General features: G+C 37.8%; 1 pseudogene across 1 annotated transcript; it reads left to right on the plus strand.

Annotated features, from left to right (window-relative positions):
- Positions 1 to 3,598: 3,598 nt before the first annotated feature.
- On the plus strand, positions 3,599 to 4,521 carry LOC105743337 (annotated as a pseudogene). Its single transcript, XR_001117269.2, has one exon. The product of XR_001117269.2 is annotated as a 40S ribosomal protein S2 pseudogene (transcript).
- The last annotated feature ends 1,816 nt before the right edge of the window (positions 4,522 to 6,337 follow it).

Here is a 6,337-nt window from a genome sequence, read left to right on the forward strand (position 1 = left end):
TGGCATGTGGTGCTGGGGGATTGAACCGCGGTCCCTGATGCTTTGCTAAGCTTGTTCTAAGTAGGTGCTTTAGACCACTGAGCCATCTCTCCAGCCCTGGAATTTTTTCATTAAATATATATATCAACTTGGGGAAAACTTCAATACAATTCACAATATTGAGACTTCAATACATAGATGCAGTATGTATTTCATACTGCATAAACCAGATCCTGAAAGGGCTGGCCAGATAGCTCAGTGGACTAAAGTGTGTGCTTAGGCAGAGCAAAGTGGCCTGGTTTTGATCCCCAGTATGCCAAGGCTGAAAGCAAGAGAATCACGACAAGTCCAATCTACATAGTGAGATCTTGTAACCCTGTCCTAAATACATAAAATAAAGAAATAAATAAATCAGATTCCATGCATGTTGTTTTCTGACTTTTTTGTATGGTTTTTTTTTTTTTTTTTTTTTTTTTTTTTTTTTGCTCTGTTGATGCAGGGTCTCACTATGTAGTGCAGGCTGGTCTTGAACTTGGTTACATAACAAAGGCAGGTCTTGAGCTCATGGTGATCCTCCTGCATCAGCCTATGCATGTTTTATTAAATTTACATCAGAGTTTTGCTTTTCTCCTCGAGCAAGTCGAAGTTTTATTGTATTTTTAATTTTTGTGTTCATGTGTTCATCACTAATATACATTGTATTTGCACACCCATACATATACATTACATGTACATAAATACATGCATACATATATGGACATACAAACACATGCAAAATTGATATTTATGCATCTGCCTTATTTTTATAGCCTTTCTACACTCATTAGTTCTAAGAGTATTTTGTACAATCTTTGGGATATTCTATGTCGATAACCATCTCATATATTTTTGTTTTTGTTTTTGTTTTTTTTTGTTTTTTGGCGGAACCAGGGATTGAACTCTGGCCCTTGTGCTTGCCAGGGAAGCACTTAACCTACTGAGCCATCTCCCTGGCCCTAACCATCTCATGTAAAAATAGGGACTATTTTATTTTTTCTTTCCAATGCTTGGTAGATTTCAGTGAATTCAGCAATGGTTGGGGAAGTTTTAAATTAAAATTAAATTTTTATATTTTTATTTACATAGTATATTTTATATTGGTTGAGTTAAAATATGTTGTGTTTTTAAAGAAATTCATCTGATGGCCTGATCTGCCATTGTTTCACAAGGCAAGCCGAACCCTAGAGAGTTATGCAGCCCTGGTGAGCCTTGCCCCACCAACCACTGACCATGATGGGAGAATCACTGAGCTTCAGTCTGCCTCCTCAACCATCACAGATGCCCTGCCCACACTCCACCCTCACAGACATGAAAAATCAAATGAGCAGTACAAAATCGTGATGGAGTACTTTAATACCACATTGTCACAAAGAGATAGGTCAACTAGGCAAAAAATAATCAAACAAATAACAGAACTACAACAAACTTGAGAACAAAAAGGACTTAGTAGACATTTTTAGAGTGTTCCACCGAACAACATCAGAATGCACATTCTTCTCAACTGCATGTAGGATGTTGTCCAAAATAGACCATATACTAGCTAATAAAACATACTTAAGTAAATGCAAAGTAATTATAATTATCACATGCATGTTATCTGACCATAGTGTAATGAAACTGGAAATTATTGACAAAAGTAATTGCAAAAACCCCATAAATACATGAAAATTAAGTACCCCCTCCTGGATAATTAATGGGTTAAACAAAAAAAAGAAGAAGAAATTAAACAATATTCACAATTGAATGAAAATGAAGATACTGCTTACCAGAACCTGTGGTACTCAACAAAGGCAAACTTAAAAGTGAAATTTAGAGTGGCAAATTCTCACATCAGGAAAAAAAAGAAAGAACACAAATAAACAACCCCATGCTGCACCTCAAGCTCCTAGAAAAAGAAGAGCAAGTCAAGCAAGTCCAAAGACCAAAAAAGGCAGGAAATTATAAAGATGAGAGCAGAAATTAATACAATGGAGATGAAGAAAACAATAAAAAGAATTAATGAATCAAAGAATTACTTCTTTGAAAGAGTAAATAAATTGATAAATCCCTCACCAACATTACCCAAACAAGGAAAGAAAAGATTAAAATTTATACAATAAGGAGTGAAAAGAGTGAAGTCAACACAGATGCTATAGAAATTCAGAAAATCATCAATACCTACTTTGAAAATCTTTGCTCTCACAGTATGGAAAATACAGAAGAAATGGGTAGGTTCCTAGATACATATCAATTATCAAAGCTGAATCAGGAACATATAAAAATTCTGAATAACCTCCATATCAGTCACTGAAATTAAAAATGAAATGAACAGCTTACCAAGAAAGAAAGAGATAGATCAACTAGGTAAAAAAGTCCTGCTGCATTCACAGCTGAATTCTATAAGAAATTTAGAGAAGATTTCATGCCAACTCTTCTCAAAATTTCCAATGACTTTGCACTTCTCCAAAACTCATTCTTGAGGAAAGTGTTACTGTGATATCAAAACCAGAGAAGGACCCAACCCAAACAGAGAACTATAGGCCAATCTCCCTATTGAGCACAGATTCAAAAATCCTCAATAAAATACTAACAAACAGAATGCAGCAAATGACCAAGCTTATACATCACAACCAAGTAGGATTCATTCCCAGGAATGTAGGGATGGTTCAATGTATGCAAATCCATAAATATACCCACATCAACTGAGCCAAAGACAAAAGTCACATGATCATCTGAATAGATGCAGAAAAAGCTTTTGACAATGTCCAACACTCAATTGTGATAGAAACCCTATAGAAAATTGGAACAAATGGCCTTTACCTCCACCTGATAGAAGCCATCTATGAGAAACAAACATCCAACATCACACTAAATAGACAAAAACTGAAAGGTTTCACTTTAAATTCAGAAACAAGACAATGATATCCATTGTCATCATTTCCACTCAACATAGCTCTGGGAACATTAGCCAGAACAATTAGACAAAAGAGAAAAATAAGAGGAATAATGATTGGAAAGGAAGAAGTGAAATTATTATTACTTTCAGATAACATTATACTATGCATAGACAGCAGGTATAATGTTATTATATTATACCATATATATCATACCAAATATTGGTATAATATTATACCAGTATTTCACCAAGAAACATGTAGATTTAATAACCAAAGTCAGTATTGTAGCACGATAAAAATGTAACATGCAAAAATCAATAGCATTTCTCTACACAATAAACACACCAAGAAAGAAATTAGGCAAACCACACCTTTCACAATAACATCTAAAAAAAAGAAATATTTAGGTATCAGTGTAACAAAGAAAGTCAAAGATCTATACAGTGAAAAGTATAGTACTCTAAAAAAAAAGAAAAAATAAATAAATATTTAAAAAAGAGATCAAAGAGGATTTCAGAAAATGGAAACATATTCCTTTCTCATGGATAGCAAGAAACAACATCATGAAAATTGTCATACTCCCAAAATTGTTATACATATTCAATGCATTCTTGATTAAAATACCATTAGTATGCATCATACATCTAGTGAAAATATCTGTGAAAGTAATCTGGAACAAGAAGAGACCTAGGCTTCTTTTTCTGGGAAACACCAAATGGCGGATGACGCCGGTGCAGTGGGAGGGGCCGGAGGCCCCGGGGGCCCAGGCATGGGAGGCCGCGGCGGCTTCTGCGGAGGCTTTGGCAGTGGCCTTCGAGGTCGTGGGCGCGGCAGAGGCCAGGGCCGGGGCCGAGGCCGTGGGGCTCGCGGCGGTAAGGCCGAGGACAAAGAGTGGATTCTGGTCACCAAGCTGGGCCGTCTGGTCAAAGACATGAAGATCAAATCCCTGGAGGAAATCTACCTTTTTTCCTTACCCATCAAAGAGTCCGAGATTATTGACTTTTTCCTGGGCACATCTCTCAAGGATGAAGTTCTGAAGATCATGCCTGTGCAGAAGCAAACTCGTGCTGGCCAGCGGACCAGGTTCAAGGCATTTGTCGCCATTGGGGACTACAATGGTCATGTTGGCCTGGGTGTAAAGTGTTCCAAGGAAGTAGCCACTGCCATTCGTGGGGCCATTATCCTGGCCAAGCTCTCCATTGTCCCTGTCAGGAGAGGCTACTGGGGAAACAAGATCAGCAAGCCCCACACTGTTCCTTGCAAGGTGACAGGCCGCTGTGGCTCTGTGTTGGTGCGTCTGATCCCTGCCCCCAGAGGCACTGGCATTGTCTCAGCCCCTGTGCCCAAGAAGCTGCTGATGATGGCTGGTATTGATGACTGCTACACCTCTGCTAGGGGCTGCACTGCTACTTTGGGCAACTTTGCTAAGGCCACCTTTGATGCCATCTCCAAGACCTACAGCTACCTGACCCCTGACCTCTGGAAAGAGACTGTGTTCACCAAGTCTCCCTATCAGGAATTCACCGACCATCTTGTGAAAACCCACACCAGAGTCTCTGTCCAGAGGACTCAAGCTCCAGCAGTAGCTACAACATAAAGAGTTTTTATGCAAAAATAAAATGAATTAAGTCTGAAAAAAAAAAAGAAGAGACCTAGAATATCGAAAGCAATCCTAGGTGACAAAGCAAAGGCCGAAGACATTACAATCCCTGGCTTGAAACTGTACAACAATGCTACTGTGATAAAATCAGTATTTAACTGGCAAAAAAAAACCCAAACCAGACCTGAGGATCGATGGAACAGATTAGAAGATGCAAACACAGCTAAAAACACACTCAGTCACTTTATCATTGGTAAAGAGGGCACATATGTTCACTGGAAGAAAGACAGCCTCTTTATAAATGGTGCTGGCAAAATTGGCTTTCCATTTGTGGAAGTCTAAAATTGGGCCCCTGTCTATCATCATGAACTAAACTAAAGTCATAATGGATCAAAGATTTAAGTACTAAAACAGAAACACAAAATCTAATACAGGAGAAAGTAGGAAGAAATCATGAAGACATTGAGATAGAGAGTTCATGAACAAAAACCAAATGGAAGGGGAAATACTTCAAAGAATCAGCAACTGTGATCTCAGCTTTTTGAAAAGTTTCTGCACATAAAAAGAAATTACCAGGACTGGGCAGAGAGCTCAGTGGTCTAAGCAAATGCCTGGCAAGTTCAATGACCTGCGTTTGACCCCTAGTACCACATGCAATGCCTGCTTGCCACTGAAACTGAACATGGTGGTGGTGCATGCCTCTAATCCCAGCGCTGGAAAGGCTGAGACAGGAGGACCGCTACAAGTCTGAGTTGTGTAGTGAGACCCTGTACCAAATAAATAAATAAAAGATTTTAAAAATATAACCAAAAGAGTAAAAAGAAAACCCAAAACTTTGCAAAAAAAAATCTAGCCTACTGTCCCTCAGAGAAAGGACTTCTATGTAGAACATATAAAGAAAAAAAAGAATCAGCCCCCCAAATTCAAAGACCAATCCAAAAATAGGCATGTTAGATGAATATATACTTCTCAGATGAAGAAATAGAAAAAGCAAATAAATATATGAAAAAATGTTCAACATCATTGGTCATTCAAGAAACATTGAGATTAATTAAAGCAACACTGAGATTCCATCTTACTCCAGAAAGAATGGCTAGCATCAAGAAGTCAAACAATAACAAACATGGGGAAAAAGATTCTTTCTCCACTTTTGGTGGTAGTGCAGACTTGCACAACCATTATGGACCAAAAAACAAAACACAAAAAAGGGGCCAAGAAATGGCTCAGTAGAATAAGTGCTTGCCTGGCAAGCGCAAGGCCCTGAGTTCAATCTCTGGTTCTGCCAAAATACACACACACACACACACACACACACACACACACAAAAAAAAAAAAAAAAAAAAAAAAACCACTATGGAAATCAGTGTGGAAATTCATCAAAAACCTAGAATTAGAGCTCTCATCGCACCCAACTATTCCCCTCCTGGGTATTTTTCCAGTAGAACTGAAAACATACCACAGTGATATGTGTGCACTTATGTTTATAGCAGCACAATTTGTCATAGCTAAATCCCTGGAAACAACACAAATGACCATCAACTGAAAAATGGATAAAGAAGATGTGATATTTTTACACAACAGAATATTATTCAGCTATAAAAAGGATAAATTTGGGTCTTTTTGGTCAATGGATGCAACTAGAAAACATACTTTTAAGTGAAATAAATCAGACCAACATGTGCAAACATCATATTGTCCTATTTGTGTGAGAACCTGAAAGAGTAAATAAAATGTAAAAGGCACAGTAGATACTTTGAAAGGGAAAGAATCCTTTCAAAGGGAAGATACAACTGGGATGAGTAAAAGTAGAAAAGAAAGAAAGAAGGAAGGAGAAAATATTCAT

Source organism: Octodon degus, unplaced genomic scaffold (genome assembly GCF_000260255.1).
Source record: "Octodon degus isolate 3935 unplaced genomic scaffold, OctDeg1.0 scaffold00117, whole genome shotgun sequence".
Classification (NCBI taxonomy): domain Eukaryota; kingdom Metazoa; phylum Chordata; class Mammalia; order Rodentia; family Octodontidae; genus Octodon; species Octodon degus.